Source organism: Bos grunniens, chromosome 13 (assembly GCF_055505025.1).
Source record: "Bos grunniens cultivar Pamir isolate PY7600 chromosome 13, Bosgru_T2T1.0, whole genome shotgun sequence".
Classification (NCBI taxonomy): domain Eukaryota; kingdom Metazoa; phylum Chordata; class Mammalia; order Artiodactyla; family Bovidae; genus Bos; species Bos grunniens.
In genome coordinates this window covers 19,148-44,799 of record NC_141177.1, presented here as the reverse complement: position 1 = coordinate 44,799, position 25,652 = coordinate 19,148, and the positions used below count along the sequence as shown (strand labels likewise).

The following is a 25,652-nucleotide window of genomic DNA, read 5'->3' as shown; positions in this document are numbered from 1 at the left end:
GGGGTGTTTGGCTCACTGACTCCGGGCCAGCCCTTCGAGGTGAGCCTGGGCTGAAGCCTCTGTAAGTGGGTGAAGCGCCTGCAGCTGGACTCTGTGCCATACTCTGCGGGGCGTGTGGGCTGGGCTGGCGAGACGGCCTTGCAGTTGCTGTTTGTGATCAGGTCTTCTCTAGACCGGGTAAGGAAGCGGCGTGTCACCTGTGCCTGCTGTTGGACGTCTTCCCGCAGCTGGGGGCAGGGGTGAGGAAGCAAGAGAAAAGGCAGTGGGAGCAGGACTGGAGAGGCAACTCAGGGAGGGGGATGGAAGACTTCCGGAAGAGCCCCTGGGTCAGGACCAACTCGGCAAGCATGCTGTCGCTAGGGCGGCCCCAAGCCCTTCCCTCCAGCCTGTGAGGTCTTTGCTCATGTTCGGGTGTTTTACCTGGGAACGTTGGGTGACGTTCAGGAGCAGCTAGCCTGGGGCTCAGCCAAGATTTACTTAGAGAGGCCTCTGATGGGTCCCCCAACTTCCCACTGAGGATGCTCCTTGGGGAGTGGGGTAGAGGAGGGGGTGGGGTGAGGGGGTGGGGTAAGGGGTTGGAGACGGTGAAGGGCTGCTGGCTGCATGTGAGTCCTCACCCCTGACCATCTTCAGAATTGATCATCAGTGTGGCAAGTATCCTAACTGGGTTTTCACCTGTGTAACTGGTGAAATTAGCAGTGTGAACAGTGACATTAAATGTCCTCAGTCAGGACTGAGATGTTACACCACTTGTTCAGGTATAATAACCTGGGGAGGCATGTTCAGCCCTAGGGACAGGCTTCAGACTTGACCCCTCAACATTCTGGGGTCCAGCCACTGCTTTAGCATTTCTAAGGGGCCAGTGCAGGGTTCCATAATCCAGCCTCCATCTGCCTTTAGTGAGACCCACACTTCCAGGATCCTACAGAGCAGGGTCTGTGTGGCTGCTCTGTGGCCTCTAACAAATGACCACAAGCTGGGTGGTTTAAAACAACACGAGTTCATCCTCCTCCAGTCCTGGACACCAGACACTTGAGGTCAAGGCGGTGTGGGCCTCTGGGGGCTCCAGGATGGGGTCCTTCCTGCTTTTTGGGGTTAGGGTTTAGGGGTTGGGGTTCAGGGTTTGGGTTCAGGGCTAGGGCTTAGGGTTAGGGGTTAGGGGTTAGGGTTGGGTTATGGGGTTGTGTTAGGGGGGTTGGGAGGGTAGAGGAGGGGGTCAGGGGTTTGGAGAAGGGGGTTGGCAGTGTGGATGAGGGGTGGGAGGGTGGAAGGGCTGCCATCTGCACATAAGTCCCCACCCCTGACCATCTTCAGAATTGCTCATTGGTGTAGCAAGAATCCTAATTGGGTTTTCACCTGTGTAACTGGTGGGTTCTTAATGAGCAATGCTAAAAGTGACATTAAATTTTCTCAGTCAGGACTAGATACTTACTACGCCACATACAGGTGTAAGAACCTGGGGAGGCATGTGCAGCCAGTACCCTAGGGACAGGGTTCAGACTTGACCCCTCAACATTTTGGGGTCCAGTCACTGCTTTAGCGTTTCTGAGAGCCCAGTTCTGACTCTAAGGGTTCTGTAATCCAGCCTCCATCTTCCTTTAGTGAGACCCACACTTTTAGGATCCTACAGAGCAGGGCCTGTGTGAGTTCTTTGTGGCTTCTCTAACAAACGACCACATGTTGGGTGATTTAAAGCAACAGGAGTTCATCCTCCCCTAGTCCTGGAGACCAGACACCTGAGATCAAGGTGGCACAGGGCTGAGTTCCCTCCAGAGGCTCCAGGATAGGGTCCTTCCTGCCTTCTCCTGCTTTGGGGCTCCAGGGGTCCCAGGGCTTGTGGCCCCCTCCTTCCCACCTCTGCCTCCATCTTCACGAGGCTTCTCGCCTGTGTCCTCTTTCATCTCTAATAAGGACTCTGTCAGTTGGATTGAAGGTCACCTTAACCTTAGATGACCTTACCTTGAGATCCTTAACTACATCTACAAAGACCCTTTTCCCAGATATGACCCTGTTCCCATGTTCTGGGGGGACACATCTTTGAGGGCCACCATTCACCCCATTATCTGTATATAAAATAACCCTTATTTTAGGAGTTCACCACAGGCCCATATAGATGGGCACAGACAGTGGCCACACACATGGGGTCTGGAGAGGATGAGGATCCTGGAATCACCTGGAACGGATCATGCCTGGCTTCATCAGGTGAGGGGAATCACAGGGAGGAGCGGGGCATGGTCTTGTTCAGGCTTCAAAAAGACCATGTTGGGTGGGATGTGAGATGCACCATGAGGGCAGGGAGCTTTGTAGGGCCTGATGGAGGGATTAGGCTTGGGCCAGGGCCATGGGTGTAGAGGGGAAATTGGCCATATAGGAAAATGGCCAACTCTCCAGGCCAGCTCCCCATGGAGAAGGAGCTGACAGTCCCTGGGGCACAAGGAACTGGGAACCTGGGAGGCTTCTGTGTTATTGAACCAATCTTGAGTCCACACACCTGAGTTCAGTAAAGCTAGTTGCCTGACACCAGTTGCAGTAAAGGAGAGTGCAGCATTAATTGTAAAGGCACCAATATGTGGAGACAGGTAACTCATGCTCTAAACCTTGAAATCCCTGAAGGGTTTCAAGAAAGCAGTTTTACGGGCCACATGAGGGAGGGGGGCTCACAGAGAACCGCTGGTGCATGGTTCTCTGGTTGCTGAGGTAACAGGCAGCTAACCTCACAAATCCTCAGGCACTGGACACTCTAGGGGTGATGTGTTCATGCTCATCAAGTAGTTAACTTCTTCCATTCAGTGGGGATTTTAGCAGTTATAAAACAACTCTCAGAATGTGCCTCAGATACTATTATCTCCATACTTCAGAGAGGAGTTACAGCAGAGGATATGGGATGGGGTCTGTTCTGGGAGGGCCCCATTGGCTGCTGCTCAGTTACACCAGGTGTCTGGGCTCAGCAGCTGGAGAAGTTGGGGCTTCCTCCTGGGCGTGGGGAGCAGCAGGATCATAGTCCTTGAGGGGCCTGTTAGTCCCCAGCATGAGATAGGGAGGCCGTGGATGGACAGATGCACCTGGCCTGGGAGAGGGGTACAGGCTGGAAATGTCACTGGAATCATTGCAGGGAGGAAGGGGAAAGGCCAGGAGCGGGCAGGTGAATTATAGCACCTACGTGCAGGTGATGGTGGTCCTGTTGGACACAACTTAGAGCCATAAGGAGTAGTGGTCAGGGGCTCAGCTTCGTCCTCTTGTTCTTTGCTTATCTGTAACTTCCCACTCCTGCAGCGAGGAGCCTGGCCCCCACCAATTTGCATTTGTCAGCTCTTTTCTCTTCTTCAGATTATGTATACAGTGGTCTCAGAATTGCTAGCTACTGCACTCTGGAACCCACTCCAGTGTTCTTGTCTGGAGAATCCCAGGGACGGGGGAGCCTGGTGGGCCGTCTATGGAATCACACAGAGCCGGACACGACTGAAGTGACTTAGCAGCAGCAGGACTCTGGAAAGATCTCTATAAAATGAAGCCCAGTGTTTATGTGCAGGCCATTTAGCCTTTTGTGTATCTGTTCATTCATTTCCAAAGTCAACATATTTTGCCCCATCTCCTACAGTGAGATATCTTTTCAGTGCATTTCTAATGTGGTTAGGTTTTGTTGCATTGTGTATTCTGTTCTGCGACTCTCCTACACTCTAAATAACTATACTTGAATAGATTGTTTGATCCCTTGGGCTATACAAATCGATGAGCGTAGACAAATGCATAGTGACAGGTGTCCATCCTAAAGCATCACAGGGAATACTTCAGCCCCTTCAGCAGAGGATCTGCTTATCATCTGTGTGGCTTTGCTTTTCCTAGAATGTCATAAATGAGGTCATACCCCAGACTGTATTCTTTCACTGAGTGATAGCACATGAGAGTTAATCATGCTTTTCAAGGTTTGGTGGTTCATTCCTTACTACTGATGAGTAATACTCCATTGCATGTGTATGGGAGGAAAAACAATTTTCACTCTGCCCTTCCATAATACAAATCACCAGGAGGAAAAACAGAAGCATACCTCCTCTATGCTTCCCTGGTGGCTTTGTGGTAAAGAATCTGCCTGTAATACAGGAGACTTGGGTTTGACCCCTGAGTTGGGAAGATCCCCTGGAGAAGGAAATGGCAACCCACTCCAGTATTCTTGCCTGGGGAATCCCATGGACAGAGGAGCCTGGTGGGCTACAGTCCGTGGGGTCGCAAAGAGGCGAACATGACTTGGTGACTAAAACAACAAATAGCTTCTGTATACAGGGGAGCTACCAAAGAAACCTGAGTCACTCCCTGAAATGTCCAAAGTCATCACCTTAAATGCCATCTTCAGCTAAAAACAAGACCCTGAAGACTGGGAGAAGCCCATTATGGAAGGTAATTACACAAAACACAGTAAAGAAGGGTATGATTATTTATAGATTTAAGTCGGGACCTCTCCATTGATAAGTTACTTGAGTTTTAATTGTCCTTTTATTTCTGGTGCAAACAGGGACAACCCTTAAATGCAGAGACTTCTCTGTTGTATATGTCCATCACAAAACGGCAATTGCTACTTAGTTTACTGAGAGTCCTCTTTTTTTTTCTTTTTTCATGGAAGTGGACTTAAGCAATCCTCACAGCAGAGAGGCATATTTTGGTGTGGCATGTTCTACTTGCTTTGACATGGATATACCCCAATTTGATTATGCATTCATCTATTGAAGGATACCCTGATTACTTCAAGCTTTTAACTATTATGGATAATGCTGCTGTGCCTAAGTTCATCTTTGAGTTTGGGCATGGATTTTTCAAAGCAGTTTCCTAAATACTGGAAGGTCGATTGTTGGATCCCAAGGTGAGGTGTGTTAAGCTTTGGAGAAAACTGCCCAACTGTGTTACAAGGTGGCTGTGCATGCATCCCACCAGCAGTGAGGGAGTGTTCCTGCTATTTCTCAGCCTCCAGCAATTGGTATTGTCATATATTTAGAGTTTAGCAGCCCTAATATGTGTAGTGTGATAGCTTGTGACTTTAATTTGTAATTCCCTAATGGTGTATGATGTTGAGTGTGTTTCTGTTTTGTACTCTCTGTATAACTTTTTTTGGCTGGGTTGTCTGTTCAGATCTTTGCTTATTGTTTACAGGGTTGTTCAAGAGGTCTCTGTCTATTTTGTGTCCAAATCCTGTATCAAATATGAATTTTGCAAATATTTTCTCCCAGTTTGTGGCTTGTATTTTGATTTCCTGAATGAGGTCTTTCAGAATAGACATCTTTATTTCTATAAAGTCCACAATAGTTTTATTTTGTGGACTGACAGCTCGTGTGTTAAAACTCAAAGCTCATGATATATACGCCAAACCCAGGGTCATGTAGATTTTCTGTGTTTATGTCCACAATTTTGATAGTTTCAAAATTTAAATGTCTGTTAATAAATTTGAGTGAATTTGGTGACTACATTTCATTCTATACAGTTTCAAGTTAATTATTCCTTAACTATTTTGGAGAAGTTTTGGATATTGGCAATATTTCAGTTTGAATTTCCATAGTTTAATGGACCTAGCAGAACTGCCCTGAGGGGCGGAGTCTCCACTTAGCTGCGCCTGCGCGAGCGAGGGAGGCTTAAGCTGCAGTTCCCATTGGCTGGCAGGGAGTGACCCCGACCCACCCCCACCCCAGGTGGCATTCCCGCTCTGCCTGAGCACCTGGCTGCCTGTGGCTGCTGATGGGAGTCTGGTCTCCTCAGGACCCATTGGGGCTTCAGCTTTGGGACGTTGTGGGGTTAGTTCAGGCTGAATGGGTGTCCTTCTAAAGCACCGGGAATAAATATGATGCCCCAGGAAGCTGTATCACAGACACTCTGTTTTGCGTCCCCCGTGCCTGGAACTGGGGCCATGCATGATCCAGTTAGAGACATGTGTAGGCATGTGGTCCTTGGAGTTAATCAGAGCAACGAAATGGAAAAACGATCTAAGTGACTCCAGACATTGCCAGTGTGGTTGTGAAGGGGAAAGGCTTGAGCCGCATTGCAGGACCGGAATACAGAAAGTGTGCGCTAGCTTCCTGCACTCGCGTTCCAGAACACTTCCGGAAGGACTGAGGGGATCTCTGAGGCCCTTACTAGGAGAACAGAGTCCGTGAACCCGGCAGCCCCGGCGGCATGGGCGTGGCCGTCCCTGCGCAGCTGTCTCCTGACCGATGCGCTGGGGGCCTTTCCACAGCGAGTTCCCCTGTTTACAACGGGCGGTGGAGCAGCCCCTCTGAGAGGCGGGACCACAGTGGGAGCTGCTGAGTAGCTCAGGTCCTGGGGATGCTCCTGTGAGCCACACGTCTCAGGGGGAGGAGTCAGGAGGAGACACAGCAGCCCAGAAGGGCAAGGGCCAAGGAAAGGGCCTTAAAAAAGCTAAGTTCCAGATTCCCAGGAACCAGGTGTTTCCACTTTAGGTGGTGAGTCTGTGTGTCAGATGTCTGTCCCGGCGCTTGCACATGGGCTCCTGGAAGCCCTGGGCGCTGCATGTGGCCCAGGGGCCCTGTGTGCCCGGCTGTCACCACACAGTGACGCTGCCCATGTGTCCACACCGGACCAGTCGGAGAGGACCCTCCTCCAGGCCCAGAGAGCGGGCTGGGAAGCAGGAGGACTGGAACGGGGTGGGGGCCCTGCTGTACCCCTTTATCTTCCCAGTTCTGGCTTTCTTTGCGCTAAGATCCTTCAACTCTCGTCAGCCTATGCCGTCCCTGCCATCAACGAAGAGTGAGTTTTTTCCATGCGTTTCTAAGTCATTTAGACTCTGCTGCATTCTGTGTTTCATTCTGTGACACTCTCATATCCTAAATTACTAAATTTGAATAGATTATGATTTACTAATTGAGGTCCAAAGATCTATGGGTTTATACAAATGCACAGTGGTAGATATTCATCTGTAATGTCAGTTCAGTCGCTCAGTTGTGTCTGATTCTTTGCGACACCATGGACTGCAGCCCGCCAAGCTTCCCTGTCCATCACCAACTCCTGGAGCTTACTCAAACTCACGTCCATCGAGTCGGTGATGCCATCCAACCATTTCATGTGTAATGTATCAGATAGAATATTGAACCTTCTACCTCATAATCTTTTTCTAAGTCTGTTTTGCCTTTTTCAGAATGTTGTATAAATGGGGTCATTAGTGTGTAGGCTGGATTCTTTCATTTAGCAATATACAGGTAAGAATCATCTATGATTTTTGTTTGATTTGGTGGTTCATTCCATTATATTTCCAAATACTATTCCATTGCATGTGTATTGGGGGAAAAATAATGTTCCCTTTATATTTCTGTTTTCCTCATTGAGACTTTCCCCCACAACAAAAGGCAGATGAACTGGAGGAAAACAGAAGCTTATTTCCATGCATACCCCCTATATGCTTGTAAGGTACCTAGGAAAACCTGAAATGGCCCAAGCCTGTAACTTATGTGCTATCTTTAGCTAAGAACAAAAGAAAGACATTGGGTGGGGGCACGGTGGAATGATTTGGGAGGTTTGGAGGCAAAGCACAGTAAACAGGGGTCTGGATATTATGCAGATTTACATCCAGGCCATCTCCATGGACTACCTTCTCTTAAGACTTCGTTATCCTTCCATTTCTGGTACACAGGTGAAGACAGCCTTACAAGTGGAGATTTCCCTAATAAATATAAATTTAATTCCTAAAAGGGCATTTTCAAACATTCTCCTGGATCTGCTGTTTTTTAAATGTCAGTCCAGAATGATCCTGATGTCAAAAAGACACAACTTGGGGTGGCATATTCTGCTCCCCTTGATGTACATGTGCCCTAATTTGCTTATTAATTCATTTACAGAAGAACATTCTGATGTCTTTCAGTTTTTAACCAAATTTTAACCCAGAATAGAGCTACTGTGCATTATTTTATGCTAGTTTTTGTTTGAACAGTTTTTCAAAGCTGTTGTCTAAATACAAGAGGTGTAGTATTGCATCCTAGATGAATCTTTTAGCTTTGGAAAAAACTGTCAGACTGTCTTCCAAAAGTGGCTGTGCACGCATCCCACCAGGATCTTGAGTATGTTTTTTATGGTTGTTTACTGTCAGTGTACCCTTTGTGGCCAGGTTTCTGTTTCAGTCTTTACCCAATTATTAATGGGTTTGTTTGGTCTAGAGTTCTAGTTCTGTTTGGTATAATTTGAGTACAAATTTTTTATCCAATATGCGTTTTTTAAAAATTTTAATTATTAATATTTGGCTGTGGTGGGTCTTCATTGTGTGGGCTTCTGTCTAGTTATGGCGAGCAGGGGCTATGCTAGTTGTGGTGTGTGGGCTTCTCACTGGTGGCTCCTGTTGTTGTGGGACACAGGCTCTGGGGCTCATGGGCTCAGTAGTTGCAGCTTCCGGGATCTAGAACACAGGCTCAGTGGTTGAGGTGCATGGGCTTAGCTGCTCCACAGCATGGATAGGGATCCAACCTGCGTCTCCTGCATTAGCATGAAGATTCTTTAATACTCAGCCACCAGGGAAGTCCTCAGCCATGTTTTAGATTCTAATTTGCCACACCCGTATCTGGTGAGAGAGGCCAGTATCAAGAGGCTCGGGAGCTGGGAGTGCTCAGCCACAGTTCTGGCTGTGCCATCGAAAGCTTTGGGGCCTTTGGTGAGTGCCTCAACTTTCCTGGGACTGTTTCCTCTCTTCAAAAATGCCATGCTTTTGGACTGTAGCCCTCCAGGCTCCTCTGTCCATGGGATTTCCCAGACAAGAATACTGGAGTGGGTGCCATTTCCTTCTGCACAGATACACATTTGAAAGATATTTTCTCCTGGTTTGTGGTTTTGATGCAGGAAGGGGAAACCCCTTCCATGGCCTGAGAGCGGGCTCTTGTCTGATACTTGGAAATGAATTATCTGAGGAGACATGTGCTGTCAAAGCAAGAGGTTTTATTGGGAAGGGCTGCCTGGGTGGAGGACAGGAGGGTGAGGGAAGCTGAGAGAACTGCTCTGCCATGTGGCTCACAGTCTCAGGTTTTATGGGCGTTGGATTAGTTTCTGGTTTGTGTGTTGAACAGGGTCATGGAGATTTTTGGCTCCATTTAAGTTTGGGTTTCCAGTCTGAGTGCTCACAGCAAAGCTGGTTCTGGGTGAGCCCTCTGGGGTCTGTGAGCATGGTGCTGCCAGCTCTTCTCTGGCGGCCCGCAGGGGGCGCCAAACCCCCCTCTGGCCCGTGGGCACAGGACAGTTAGCCTTCAGACTCTGCTAGGTGACCACCTGGGGGGAGCTTTGTCTCCTCAGGACTGTCAGGGCTTGGGCTTCTGGATAATGGGGCTGCGTCCAGGCTGAGAGGAGCGGGGTTGCCTCAGTGCCCACCCGCAAGGAGGCGCTGCAAGAGGGAAAAATGAGGACGAAGTAGACGTTTCCTGTGTCCAGCTGAGGGCTGACTGGAGGTCCATCTCAGAGGACTCAGGGGGGAAAGAGCTCCATGTGCAAAATGGTGGGTTTTTAGTTAGATTTCTGTATGATCTAGAGGATGGCGAGTGATGTTCTTTGGTGTAGGTGGCCAGTTTTCCTGTCACTGTTTCTTGAAAGGACTGTCCTTTCCTCTTTGCATGTTCCTGGCTTGATTTTCATGAACTGTCCACATACATATGGCTTTATTCCTGGGCTCTCTATTCTTTCCTCTAGTCCCTGTGCCTGTGTTTGTGCCAGTTCCTCAGTGTTATGGTTATTACAGCTCCGTGATGTAGTTTGAAGACAGAGAGGAAGATGCCTCCAGGTTCCTTTTTCTTTCTTAGAGTCTTTTGGCTGTTCAGGGACCTTAGTTGTTGCAGAATATTATTAGGAATATTTCTATTTCTATGAAAAATGCCATTGGATATTATAGTTTTATTGCAGTGCATTTGCTGATGGCTTTGGTTGGAATGGACGATTTAATAACTAGTTCTTCCGGTGCATGAGCATGGAATATTTTTCTGTTTATTTGTGTTTTCTTTGATTTCTTTATCAGTGCTTTCTAGTTTTCCTACTACTTTTATGTCCTTGGTTAAGTTTTTTCTTAATTTTTGTTTCTGATTATTTTTAGTGTATAGAAACACAACTGATTTTTGTATATTGATTTAGATTGTAAATTGTACTATTTTATATGATTGTAAATTGATCCCAAATTATTCAACTTCACTGAATGTATTCTAACAACTTTTTGTGAAGTTATGTGGGAAATTTTATTTGTAAATTCCATGTGGACTCCTTCAAGGGCAATGAGCATCACAACTTCCGTTGAACTTCATCTGGGTAAGTCTTGGCCTCTATAAGAAAGTTTCAAGCCTGTCTGATCGGATTTTCTTTTGTGGTATTGACATGGTTGTTTTGAAAAATTATTTATGTTTCAGTAACTTAAAATGTGCAGGAAACTCTTAGTAATGGTAAAAAAAATACTCACATTTGCCACATCACCTAAAATACTCCATGCGTTTTATCTAAAATGGGCGCATTCTCCTGTGGAACCAGCACATAATCTCCAAAATCAGGAAATCATATAGTTTCTACATTATAATGTAATCCACAGCCCTATTTCCACTTTCAGCAATTGTCCAAGTGTATGAAAATATCTTTTTTCCCATCGTCATCCAATATTTTTTTAGACTGTCACTGAGATTTTCAAACATTTGGACAAACTTGGTGGATGTAAAGCAGACATGGTGAATATGGGATCTGGGTGGCCTTTTCTATGTGGATTTTTTCACTAAAGATGTTTTAATGTTTATTCATTTTGTAACATGTACCAATACTACATTCTTTTTCCCATAGTAATTAAAAATAAATAACATGCCATTTACCATTTACATATTTGTAAGCATACAGTGTTGTAGTATGAACTACCTTTACTTGTTTTGCAAACCAGTTTAATAATGTGCACCTTGTACATGCTTTGGAGAAACTCGGGAAACTGAGTCAGTGACTGAAATGGCCCAAGATATCACCTTAGATACCGTCTTCATCTAAAAACCACACAGGGGCTTCCTGGTGGTCCAGTGGCTAAGACTGGACACTCCTTAAGGAGGCCCAGGTTCCATCCCTGATCTGAGAGCTAGATCTCCCATGCCACAGCGAAGAGTTTGCATGCTGTAGCTAAATATCTGGCTTGCCTCAACGAAGGTCCACCTGGCGCAGCCAAATAAAAAAACAAATAAATATTAAAAAATAAAACTAAAGGAAAGGAAGGGTATGGTTGTTGTACAGATTTACATCTTAGCTTTCCTTATTTATAAAAAAAAGAGTTTCACAAGACTGTCATCCTTCTATCTGATATATACAGATAATTCCTTTGAAATGAGATTTTCCTTGTAAATGTGACTCAGAAGAGCCGTCTTGAACTTGGGTTTCAGAGATGATCATGTGTCCTCTTAAAAAAAAAAAAATAAGTCCAACTAATTCTCATGCTGAAGGGGTATATTTTGGGGTAGCATTTGCTCCCCTTCACTTTGGATGTATCCCAATTTGTTTACACAGTCATCTACCGAAGACATCCTGGTATTTGAAAGTTTTTAGCTATTAGAAGTACAGCTCTTGTGTATTGTGTGATAATTTTTGTCTGGACACTTTTTCAAAGCTGTTTACTAAGTAGGCATGTAGTGTTCAGGTCACAGGTGAGCCTTGTTTAGCTGTGGAAAAATTCAGCTAAGTTTCTCTGTGGCATGTGGGATCTTCCTGGGTAACGTATCAAACTTGAGTGTCTTGCATTGTCAGGCAGATTCTTTACCACTGAGCCACCAGAGAAGCCCTGCCCCCCACCCCTCTTTTTTGAGTTTCCTGGATCTAATAGGTGTGCGGTGCTGCTTCACAGTTGTTTTAGTTTGTAATTTCCTTATGATATATGATTTTGAGTATTTTTGATATGCTGATTTACTATCTGTATGTTTTCTTTGGCCAGGTGTTCAGATTTATACGTTTTAAATGAGGTTGTTTGTTCCAGATTTTTTGGTATAGTTGGAGTACAATCCAGAAGTAGATGTTTTTTGGAACACCTTTGCTTTCTCCATGATTCAGTGAATGTTGTCAACTTGATCTCTACACTTATGGTAATAAAAGAACCATTGCTATTTAGAATGTGGGGGCTTTAGGGAAGTCATTAGGTCATGAAGGCTTTGCTTTGCCCTCATGAACTGAATTAGTGCCTGCTCCTGCTTAGTCGTGTCCAACTCTGTGACCCCATGGACTGTAACCCGCCAGGCTCCTCTGTCCATGTGGTTCTCCAGGCAAGAATACTGGAGTGGGTTGCCATTTCCTGATCCAGGGAACATTCCCTACACAAGGATCAAACTCAGGACTCCTGCATTTCAGGAATATTCTTTACTTTCTGAGCTACTAGGAAAGCCCATGAACTGGATTAGTGCCCTCATAAAAGAGCCCAGGGCACTCCCTTGCCCCATGTGAGGTGTGGGCACAGCAAAAATACAGCCATCTACAAACCAGGAAGAATGCTCTCATCAGAACCCAATCTAATCTTAGACTTCCAGCTTTCAGAACAGTGATAAATAAATGCTTATGTTATAATTACTATAGCAGTCCAAACAAGGTAAAACAATCATCAACATAATGTTCAGTCAACAGAGTTTTCACCAGAAGACTATGCATCAAAGAATGTGTTCTGTTTGATTTCACTTGTGTAAAATTCAGAAAAAGACACAAACTATGTAGAGTGCTAAAAATAAAACTCATCTAACTTGAGGAGTACTTGAGGAATACTGAGTCAGGAATACTGACTCAGAAAGATGTTTGTCTGATGTAGTGTGGGTCTTCTACTTGGTTTAGAAGTTTGGTCATAAACGCATTTTTACATTGAAAAAATTCAATAAATTATAAACTTATGTTTTGTGCACATTTTGAATGTGTACTGTAAACGTTTGAAATATATTAAAAATGATACTACTCTTCAAAGACGCGAAACTTCCTTTGAATATGAAAGCAGTCTCTCTGTCTACTGAAGGCAGAACATATTCGTTTGCGAGGGCTGCTATAACTAAGTACCACAGACTGGGGTGGCTTAAACAAAAGAGACTGATTTCCTTGCAGTTTGGAGGATAGTAATTCAAGATCAAAATGTTAGTAGGGTTGGTTTCATTCTGAAGCTTCCGTCTGGCTTATAGACAGCCATCACCTCCTGTGTCTCTCACAGTCTTTCCTGTGTGTATTCTTGTGTTCTAATCTCCTTTCTTAAAAAAGATACCAGTCATCTTGGGTTAGGATGCACTATTTGAACCGATTACAATTTAATTTCCTCTTTAAAAACTATATCTACAAATTCAGTCATATTCAGAAGTACTGGGAGTCAAGATTTTGATATATAGATATTAAATAAACTTTTCAACCCATAACCCAAAGTGAGATGGTAATAGGTTGTAGCACAAAGTTATGATAATTGTGTGGAAGAAATAGTGTTAAATTGGATTAAACAAATATTATGGGTAACAGACTATGGCACGAGTATCGATGGCAGACATCAGTATTATGATGTAGACTTCCTAATGTATGAAGGAAAATATTGACACAGAATCTAAAAAAGAAAAGCACTAGAAACCAGTTGGGCACCATGGCAAATCTGCATTGTACCCAATTGTTATTTCTCCAGAGAACTCATTTACTGCAAAATACAAGCTAATAAAGCAATTACTTAATACTCACCTATATGTATAATCTCTTAAGGAAATGGCATCAATCTACAAGTAATATAAATCCTGCCTGCATTATTCAGCAGAAGAGCCATGACATTGACGCTCTTTCTAAAATGGCTCTTCCTTCAAAGGTATGTAGACTTCTGTATTATACATGTATTTATAACCATCAAAACTCTGCTTATTTGGGCAATCATGTGCCAAAACTAGACTTATGATTCATAAATGACAAGAAAGAAAAAGGAAAAACTAATGACCAGAAAAGTGTGGATATTTACTATTTTAGGTACTATTACTTATATAATTCATTGAGTCATTTAAGTGGATGATAAGGAATATATTGAATGCTATTCTCTATGATTCTTTACTTAATGACTAATAGCTACCATTTATTGATGACTACCCAGTCCATGGATATACAAAGTGTCAGAAATGACTGAGCATGCACACAAACACATACAGACATGTATGGAGAACAGTATGGTCAATAGTGCATATTTTCTGTTGCCTAACCCTCAAAATAAACCTGCCCATATAAGGAATCCATTTTGACCAAAAAAAAAAAAAAAATGATGAAGCCCAGAAATATTAAGAAACATTGTCCAGAGTGCATGGATCAAAATTGTTAAAGCCAGAATGGGAATTCAACAAGTTGACTCCATAGCCCATGTTTTTACCAGTGAATTCTACTCAGTTCAGTTCAGCCATTCAGTTGTGGCTGACACTTTGCAACCTATGGACTGCAGCACATCAGGCCTCCGTGTTCATCACCAATTCCTGGAGTTTACTCAAACTCATGTCCACTGAGTTGGTGATGCCATCCAACCATTTCATCCTCTGTCATCCCCTTCTCCTCCCACCTTCAATCTTTCCCAGCATCAAGGTCTTTTCAAATGAGTCAGTTCTTCGCATCAGGTGGCCAAAGTATTGGAGTTTCAGCTTCAACATTAGCCCTTCCAATGAATATTCAGGATTGATTTCCTTTAGGATGGACTGGTTGGATCTCCCTTCTGTCCAAGGGACTCTCAAGAGTCTTCTCCAACACCGCAGTTAAAAAGGAACAATTCTTCAGTGCTCATCTTTCTTTAAAGTCCAACTCTCATATCCATACATAACTACTGGAAAAATGATAGCCTTGACTAGATGGACCTTTGCTGGAAAAGTAATGTCTCTGCTTTTTAATATGCTGTCTAGGTTGGTAATAACTTTCCTTCCAAAGGGTAAGTATCTTTTAATTTCATGGCTGCAGTCACCATCTGCAGTGATTCTTGAGCCCCCAAAACAAAGTCTATCACTGTTTCTACTGTTTCCCCCTCTTTTTGCTATGAAGTGATGGGACCAGATGACATGACCTTAGTTTTCTGAATGTTGAGCTTTAAGCCAACCTTCTCACTCTCTTTCACTTTCATCAAGAGGCTCTTGAGGAGTTCTTCACTTTCTGCCATGAGGGTGGTATCATTTGCATATCTGAGGATGTTGATATTCCTCCCAGCAGTCTTGATTCCAGCCTGTGCTTCATCCAGCCCAGTGTTTCTCATGATGTACTCTACATATAAGTTAAATAAGCAGGGTGACAAGATACAGCCTTGACAGACTCCTTGAAAGGTTGTTGTTGAATCACGCGAATACACCAGGATTCTTGGCCCCCAGAGGAGAAGAATTCAATCCGGGGCCAGAGACGAGGCTTGATCGCTCAGAGCTTTTGTGTAATAAAGTTTTATTAAAGTATAAAGGAGATAGAGAAAGCTTCTGACATAGGCATCAGAAGGGGGCAGAAAGAGTACCCCCCTGCTAGTCTTTAGCTGGATGTTATATAGTCACTAGCAGTCTGTTAATGAAAGAAAGGAATATCTTAAAATTCAGAATGGCACCAGGCCCCTCACCCATAAGATGCAGTTTGGGATAAATGGTTTATCCTGGGCCATAAAATGATTAACTTGAATCTTGAAGAAGGACAGATCACCATACAAATAGTTTCATTTACATAGATTAGGAGAACAATATCCATACTGGTTTATCAAGTAGGTTCTGGGCCAAGAGGCGGAACCGACTTGGAGACAGAGTTTGGGGTAAAGGCATAGTACATTAGCATAGCTTAAGACAAACATTTCCATAAGAAAAAGGCATTGGTTATCTCTAGACTCCAGAATAGCTAACTTCAGGCTGTCATTATGGCAACACAATATTTTAAGAGAAACCTCCCTTTAAATTTGTATAGAGAAGGAAAAAATATTGTTAGTTTGTTTCCTCCTGCCGCTTAAGAGAGATAAAAATGTCTGACACTTGCAGGCTATTTCCTCTATTTGGAGACCCCTGGCCTTCCTGCCTGTTACCCTCTCATCCTTTCCTGATTTGTAACCAGACTGTTGTTCTAACTGTTGCTTTCTGACCTGTATACAGGTTTCTCAAGAGGCAGGTCAGGTGGTCTGGTATTCCCATCTCTTTCAGAATTTTCCACAGTTTATTGTGATCCACACAGTCAAAGGCTTTGGCATAGTCATTAAAGCAGAAATAGATGTTTTTTTTTTCTGGAACTCTCTTGTTTTTTCAATGTTTTTCCAACGGATGTTGGCAATTTGATCTCTGGTTCCTCTGCCTTTTCTAAAACCAACTTGAACATCTGGAAGTTCATGGCTCATGTACTGCTGAAGCCTGGCTTGGAGAATTTTGAGCATTACTTAACTCACATATGAGATGAGTGCAATTGTGCAGTAGTGTGAGCATTCTTAGGCATTGCCTTTCTTTGTGATTGGAATGAAAACTGACATTTTCCAGTCCCGTGGCCACTGCTGAGTTTTCCAAATTTGCTGGCATACTGAGTGCAGCACTTTCACAGTATCATCTGTTAAGGTTTGAAATAGCTCCGCTGGAATGCCATCAGCTCCACTAGCTTTGTTCACAGGCCCACTCGACTTCGCCCACTTCGCCTTCCAGGATGTCTGGCTCTAGGTGCGTGATCACACCATCGTGGCTATCTAGGTTATGAAGATCTTTTTTGTACAGCTCTTCTGTGTATTCTTGCCACCTCTTCTCAATATCTTCTGCTTCTGTTAGATCCATACCACTTCTGTCCTTTATTGTGCTCCTCTTTGCATGAAATGTTTTCTTGGTATCTCTAATTTTCTTGAAGTGATCTCTAGTCTTTCCCATTCTATTTTTTCCTCTATTTCTTTGCCAAGGAAGGGTTTTTTTTCTGATCGTGGAGGAAGGTTTTCTTATCTCTCCTTGCTATTGTATGGAACTCTGCATTTGAATGGGTATATCTTTCCTCTTCTCCTTTGATTTTTCACTTCTCTTCTTTTCTCAGCTATTTGTGAGGCCTTCTCAAACAACCATTTTGTGTGTTTGCACTTCTTTTTCTTGGGTATCATCTTGATCCCTGCCTTCTGTACAATGTCATGAACCCCCGTGCATATTTCTTTAGGCACTCTGTCTATCAGATCTAACCCCTTGAATCTATTTGTTGCTTCCCCTGTATGATTGTAAGGGATTTGACTTAGGTCATAGCTGAATGGTCTAGTGGTTGTCCCTACTTTCTCCAATTTAAGTCTAAATTTAGCAAGTGAATTTTGCAAGTGGATTTGGATAATATTTGTCACCTTTTTTTTTTTTTTTTTAAGTGAACCACTTTCTCTACTCTTTTGTTTCAGTGTTGCATGAAGAATGATGGTGTCAAGGTTCTTGGTTAGGTCATGTTCCTGGTTTTAGTTTCCAATTTTCAAAATAATTTGTGGGTGACCTTGAACCACTCATTTTGTGTCATTCATCCAGTTAATTTTTAGGATGAAGTATCTGACCTCCAAGATCACTTCTGGCTCGTAATCTCCCCAAATCTTGATTCTTTTGGAGAATTTAAAGCAATTTTGCTATTTGCAGAAAATTCAGGATAGTTCTGTAAAGCACTTTAAAAAATGGATCTCATTCATACATTTATTTATATATCAATTTTTTTTATAGTTAAGCATCTCTAGTATAAATTGTATTTAACCTTGACTCTTTTCCTTGCTCTCTCCCTGTTTAACACACACACACACACATACAGACACACTCACATATACAATGCTTTCTTGTTTTAAATTCCCTTTTTCTTGAGGGAGTGCAGGTTAAGTTATAATAATCTGGTGCTGTTGAGTTTGCCTTATGTAGCTTCTCCATAAAAGGTGAGAAGGAACTAAGGAGTCTGGGATCCTTGGGCACTGAAGAGGAAAACTTTGCCTGAGTATTATTCTGTCCATGATTTTCCAGCAAAATTGAGGTAGTACAAATGGGAGTTTATGAACAATCTTGGTTTCCACTCAGATTCTTTAATCTGCTAGCTATCTTTAATGTCTGAGCCACCAGAGAAGCACCAAAAATACTGGAGTGGATAACCATTCCTTTTTCCAGAGGATCTTTAGGACTCAGGGATCAAAACTGGGTCTCCTGCATTACAGGCAGACTCTTTTCAGTCTGAGCCACCAGGAAAGCCCCTACTATCCATATTTTGTGGAGAAACTGAACCTCAGAATTATTTGACTTAGGTTTTTTTTTTTTTAATATTTTACCCTTCAACACAGAAATAATACTGATCACAATCACAAATAGGTGGCGAGATCTTGTGAACTGTTAATAGGTGAAAATTCACAGCTCATTTCAATTTTTTGACGGCCTCATCAGAGACAGATGTTGTGCTAAGAATTTCCCAATGTTGTCTGCAATCCTCATAACTCACTGTGAGACAGCAGTTTCCTTTTTCTACAGATGAACTTTGAAACTGAGAATCCTTACTTTTCCAAAGACAGGCAGTTAATTATGGTGCACAGTTAAGATTTTATTTCCAATCTAACTGACGTTGAAGTTGATGCTCTACTGACTCCAAAAAGAGCCTAAGTTCACTGATAAATTGTTCTACTACAATCAACTTCTCCACTAATGACCTCTACTTGTACTCATTATCCCTAGATGTTTCTATGTGATCTGTACTTTTGAGGCACCTGGGATCTCTTCAACAGCCATGAGATGCATAGGGTGTGCATTGCTGTGTTTGGCCTGAAAAACAATGCTTATTAGAACTAAAGTACAATAGAAAAGAAAGTGACTGAATGACATTGTATAATGCAATCCAAGAATGTTTTCCTGAGGTGCAAGGTGCTTTCCTGAGGCAGATATTATACCATGTGAAGATGGGAGAGATTATACCCATGATATTAAGGATACTGGTCACATAATGTTATCAGAAGACATTCTTCTGATTAACCCTCCTTAACTTCCCTTATTCCTGAGATGTTTCTATAATTTTAATTATAATGTGTTTCATGATTATCTGGATAGTTCCTTGGGGAGATGCTCTCAATGTGTACAGTGTTCAAGATTCTATTATAAATAGTGAGGAATTATCATTGTTTCTGCTGAAGGTAGGTCTGCAAATTTTATACTCTTTGCAATAGAGATTAATGCAGTCACATCTTTAGTTTTTAGCCCTTTTTTGAAGAAGAGACTAAGACCTTACTTGTAGACCTATTTGTTATCACAGTGTTTTATTGTCTGGAATTATATACTTGGGAAATATTACTATTTATATTAATAGTTGATATAAAAATTCGTAAGAATATTTTGCTACCATGGAGACTTACAAGAATTTTTGTTCTTTAGGTTTTGCCTTTTATGTCTTCTCTACAAAGACCAGTGATTTTCACATTGTGTTTTAAAATGTATCTGAATGGAATTGAAAGTATTGTGTCAGTGGATATGATTGTTATTCCCAGTTCAGTCACTAAGTTGTGTCCTACTCTTTGCCATCCCATGGACTGTAGCATGCCATGCTTCCCTGTTTTTCACTATATTGAAGAAATAATTATACCTTTGCTGTATCATGTGTGTGTGTAAAATTGCTGAAAAGTTAATGAAAGTGATTTTTAAAAAATTTCTAAATTATACATTCTATATGCTTAATTACTTTAAAAGATGATGCACAGTTATCTAATAAAGTGGCTCTCTATGAGAAGTTACTTCAGTCATCTGGCCCTAGAACTATGGGATCACACTATCCTTATGGCAGAAAGTGAAGAAGAACTAAAAAGCCTCTTGATGAAAGTGAAAGTGGAGCGTGAAAAAGGTGGCTTAAAGCTCAACATTCAGAAGATGAAGATCATGGCATCTGGTCCCATTGCTTCATGGGAAATAGATGGGGAAACAGTGGAAACAGTGTCAGACTTTATTTTTTTGGGCTCCAAAATCACTGCAGATGGTGACTGCAGCCATGAAATTAAAAGATGCTTACTCCTTGGAAGGAAAGTTATGACCAACCTAGATAGCATATTCAAAAGCAAAGACATTACTTTACCCACAAAGGTCCATCTAGTCAAGGCTACGGTTTTTCCAGTGGTCATGTATGGATGTGAGAGTTGGACTGTGAAGAAAGCTGAGCGCCGAAGAATTGATGCTTATGAACTGTGGTGTTGGAGAAGACTCTTGAGAGTCCCTTGGACTGCAAGGAGATCCAACCAGTCCATTCTGAAGGAGATCAGCCCTGAAATTTCTTTGGAAGGAATGATGCTAAAGCTGAAACTCCAGTACTTTGGCCACCTCATGCGAAGAGTTGACTCATTGGAAAAGACTGATGCTGGGAGGGATTGAGGGCAGGAGGAGAAGGGGACGACAGAGGATGAGATGGCTGGATGGCATCACTGACTCGATGGACGTGAGTCTGAGTGAACTCCGGGAGTTGGTGATGGACAGGGAGGCCTGGCGTGATGCGATTCATGGGGTCGTAAAGAGTCGGACACGACTGAGCGACTGAACTGAACTGAACCTTGAGAGGCATGGAGGACCAATGGTGGTCCAAGAACTCTGTTTTCAGGCTCTGTAGCCACGTCAAGCTCTTCCGGTTCATCGAGCATGAATTATCAAAAGGGTAACTTTTCCCCTTTTTTGGATGACACTCAAACTGCATTTTAAATGTAGAGAAGTAGAATATTAGAAAAAGTTATCAAAGAGGCAGTAGTGATATAAAGTTATTGAGTGTACCCCTAGAGTTCAGTTAATTGGTTTGCGTTTCCATCTGGCCAATTTGCAGATGTCTGATCCAAGGAGAGCCTCAGGTCTGTCAGTGCTTCAGTTTTCTCATTTTTCAGAAAGATATGCTAATTAGAACCTCTCTCATGGGACCTTTGTTTATAAAAGATCATGTAAGGAGTCAGCAAAAGGTAGCTGTTATCTCACCTTAAAACTGAGACTGCTGCCACTAGAACAATTTTTTTAAATAGAGATTTTATTAGTTATGGACACAGTAATGCATTCTATGAAGCTGGTCTGGAGATCAGGATGCTTAAAAATCACATGTGAATATCCCTGAATGTCTACAGTATATAACAACTACTGTAGTCAGTTTGAAGTGTTCTAAAATGAATGAGACAAACTCTGCTGTCACAGAGCTAGTGATTGTGAAGAGTGGAAGAAAGCCCACGTATCATCACAGGAAGGGAAACTGGAGAAGTGGGCTTACTTTATGCTTCTTAGGAGCCTTGATGACTTTTTGTATATTTTATACTTATTTGCTGCTGTTGTTCTGTCACTAAGTCATATTTGGCTATTTGAGACTCCATGGACTACAGCATGCCAGGCTCCTCTGTCCTTCACTATAGAGTTTGCTCAGACTCATGTCTGAGTTGGTGATGCTTTCTAACGATCTCATCCTCTTATAATTAGTTGTACCAATAATCCATATCAAACTCTGTTAATTAGGTAATTATGGGTTCACCAAGCAGAGGTAAGAGTTTTTATATATGAAAATTCTTGGTCTTAGCTCTATCTCCCAGTCAAAATCAGTAACTGTCATCTGGCTTAGTTTATCCACACTTAGAAACCAGATCTATGATCATGAAAATATAGGGTACAGGTGAACTCAGACCAGAATTGAAATATCAGTGACTATGTTATGTGCCCAAATCATTTTCTCTATGGTGTATTTAATTCCTATATGAATAATTTCAGGGGTAGGAAAATTGTTTACAGAGATTAATCAACTTCCAAATTGTGAGTTGCTACTAGTTGGAGGGAGCCATGATACAATCATAGAGTTTATAAATTTTTAAAAATAGTTCCTCTTCTAACTTTTTGTATTTTCATTTTCTTTTTCCTCAACATTTTTACATAACTGGCTAGTTGCCCATAACTGAAAAGTCACATCCTCAAAGAGATCTTTGACCAGTCTGTGTGCAGCCTGCCTCTTCTTATTTCTGTGTTTATCAGCATGCTCTGTTTTCATCTCACAGTAGTTCCATTCCATAAATTGTCTCATTTCTGTATTTTTCATTCACTCCTTTTCAAAAAGAATCAATTATGATGCAAACCAAAATCTTGTGTAGCTTGTTCAATTTCATATTGCCAAACTTAGACTACTTCTAGATATAATAAATAATAAAATATATTTGACATAACATTGGTTTTGATGTTTGTAAATGAATTATTATAAGCAATTATAACTACAGACCATTTTATGTCATAATATTCCCTTCAAGCAATGTTATTATGGGGATCTTAAATTCCCAAGATGATGTTAATCCTACAGATGCATCCCTAAATACTCAGAGCAGTTTACTTCTCAGAAGACTTATCTGGGGAAGTGTATTAAACAGAGAAAACATTACTTGTGGACATTTTAATTGTAATGACATTGAATTTGAAAATAATTAGACATATAATGGATTGTTGCTGAAAAGCAGTAGAATCTTAAATAAGACAATAATTTTAAAAGCATGGCTCCTGAATTTTATATGTATATAGAATTTATCTATTGATATAATTTTGATATGGTGATGGAACCACTTGCAGTTTACTTTTCTGAGATAACTGTTAAACTGATACAGTCTGTGTTGTTAAATACCTCTTACCTCATCCTGCAAGCAGCAGTAATCAAGCAAGTGAAATATATAGCTAAATAAAATAAAACATGACTAGGATTTTCATAAGTTGAAAGCTTTTTATATCATATGCTGGCATAGTGTATAAAATTATGTCAATGACTAGATTGTAAGACCAAGGTTTAAGACAATCATCCTGTAAAATTGCATATATAAGAAGATATCTTCTGAACTTCCCTGGTGGCTCAGTGGATAAGAATATGCCTACCAATGTAGGGGACATAAGTTCGATCCCTGGTTGGAGGAAGATTCCACATGCCATGGAGCAACTAAGCCTGAGAGCCACAATTACTGAGCCTGCACTCTAGAACCTGTGAGCCACGACCATTGAAGCCTGCTCACCTAGAGTCAGTGTGCCACAACAGGAGAAGCCACTGCAGTGAGAAGCCCACACACCCAACCAAGAGGAGCCAAGTGCAGCCAAAAATAAACAAACAAATACATTTTTAAAAAGGATATCTTCCAAGTCATAGGGAAATGAGTAAGTTAATATTACATGTGCATTTGTATTAATATAGACAATGACAGGCAACCATCATACACAAAAATAGTATTCAATGGCGTTTCAATGATTCACTCTTATTACTTCCCTGTTCAGCACAAAGTGGTTGTCTGACCTTATTGAATATTTACATTTATGAGTCTCAAGTCATTTCCTATTAGATAATATGTTTAAATGGATTTGGTCATTCTCTGATGACTCTCAGTCTAGCTTTACTTCTATTAGCACTCTATGATGTTAGCATCATTGAAATAATTTAGCAAAAATAAGTGTCTAATACTAGTAGTATGTGAATGTAATTGTTTTAGAGTTAAGAAACTAATAAATATTGTAATAATTACTTATAAGGCCTATTAAAGGAAATAAATGATTATATACTCTTATATTAAACTTTGTGCAAAGTCTACGTTGATTTTTATATTATTTGAACTAGAATACTGATAAACATGACTCAATTTTCAAGAATAAAATAAATCAGTTTGTTTCTTTTAATTTGTCCATAGGCACTGCAGACTGGGTCTAAGTGAAGGCAATGCCAAATTTCACAGATGTGACAGAATTTGTTCTTCTGGGGTTGACCAGTCATCATGAGCTTCAAGGTCTCTTTATTGTGGTGTTTCTAGTAGTTTACATGATCACTCTGATAGGGAACATTGGTATGATTATTTTGATCAGCCTCCAGCTTCAGAGCTCCATGTACTTTTTCTTGAGTCATTTGTCTTTTGTGGATGTGTGGTTCTCTTCCAAGGTCACTCTGAAGATGCTGGAAAACTTACTATCAAACAAAAACCATTTCCTATGTGGGGTGTTTGGTGCAGTGTTACTTCTTCACAGCCCTTGTCCACATGGAAGTATATATCTTGGCTGTGATGGCCTTTGATCGCTACATGGCCATCTGCAGCCCTCTGCTTTATGGCAGTAAAATGTCCAGGACTGTCTGTGCTTGTCTTGTCTCTGTGACATACATCTATGGGTTCTCTGTTAGCCTAATCTGCACACTGTGGACATATGGCCTGTACTTCTGTGGAAACTTTGAAATCAACCACTTCTATTGTGCTGACCCTCCTCTTATCAAGATTGCCTGTGGAGGGGTCCACATTAAAGACTGCACCATAATTGTTATTGCTGGGATTAATTTCACATATTCCCTCTCAGTGGTTCTCAGTTCCTATACCCTCATCATAGCAGCTGTGCTGCACATGTGCTCTGCCAATGGCAGGACGAAGGCATTCTCCACGTGTGGGTCCCACCTGACAGCTGTTACCATGTTTTATGGGACTCTCCTCTTCATGTATCTCACGAGGCCCACTGAAGAGTCTGTGGAGCAGGGAAAGATGGTGGCTGTGTTTTACCCCACAGTGATTCCCATGCTGAATCCCATGATCTACAGTTTGAGGAACAAAGATGTGAAAGAGGCGGTCAACAAAGCAATCATCAAGGCAAACTTGAGGCAGTGAACCTGCAGTACATAATTCTGTGTATGCCACTTCCTGTTATAAATGTCCAGGCATATAAATAACCCTGTTTAAAATAGACTGTATACAGGCAACACTTAAATATACTAAGAGGTCCAGTCTAACACAGTGATGGTTTACCCCGTGAATGGACTCTCAGGACTAAGCCTCCTTTATCTACATATGCAAACATACTAACCCTGACCTATTACTGTTAGTCACAGTGTATGTAAAATTGTGCTAAGTGTAGTCATCAGATAACTCATAAATACATTTGGATAAGCACATGTTAATTTGGAGGTATCTTTGTAAGAGTTGAAAATGCTTTCTTAGGATATTTTCTATATATAATTGCTTTTCACTTGTTTTATAAGTAATATATAATTTCATGAGAAAAAATTAAGACTTCATCACTTTTCCATGAATTTAAAAGTTGGTGGATCCTCATGAAAGGTTGTTGAATCACGTGAATACACCGGGATTCTTGGCCCCCGGAGGAGAAGAATTCAATCCAGGGCCAGAGATGAGGCTTGATCGCTCAGAGCTTTTGTGTAATAAAGTTTTATTAAAGTATAAAGGAGATAGAGAAAGCTTCTGACATAGGCATCAGAAGGGGGCAGAAAGAGTACCCGTTTGCTAGTGTTAACAATGAGGTTATATAATCCAAAGAATGTCTGGAAGTTGTAAAGACCTCATCAGACCTACTCCCATAATTAACATTTTAAGATAACACTGTCCTTAGGAAAGATACATCCTTGTAAAGACCAGGTCTACTCCCATAATTTACATTTTAAGATAACAGAAGGTTGAATCCAAAGACTGTCCTTAGGCAGGATACATTATTGTTATATAATCCTAAGGAATGTGGAGAAAGAAAAAAAGTTTGTCCTTTCTTCCTCCTTGAGAATTCCAGACCCCTCTCTGCTTGGGGACCCCTAGACTCCCTATCAACCTGCCTAGGAACTGACTCTCTCACTCATTTACCAAAAAAGCTTTCAATTACATTCATACATGCATGAAGTTTTGAAAACAAAAATGTATTCAGAATCTTCAACTAGTGTCATGAATCAATCAGAAGGTTAACTCCCAGTATGTATTGCTCTATAATTAACAGTATTTGTATTTCAAACAATCTGTTGACTCACCGTAATTCTAC

The 25,652-nt window shown here is 41.8% G+C and overlaps 1 pseudogene across 1 annotated transcript; it reads left to right on the top strand.

Annotated features, from left to right (window-relative positions):
• Positions 1-47: 47 nt before the first annotated feature.
• On the top strand, positions 48-24,783 carry LOC147359935 (olfactory receptor 5M9-like; annotated as a pseudogene). The gene is made up of 4 exons (XR_015138541.1): positions 48-177; positions 2,091-2,202; positions 13,672-13,771; positions 23,546-24,783. The product of XR_015138541.1 is annotated as an olfactory receptor 5M9-like (transcript).
• The last annotated feature ends 869 nt before the right edge of the window (positions 24,784-25,652 follow it).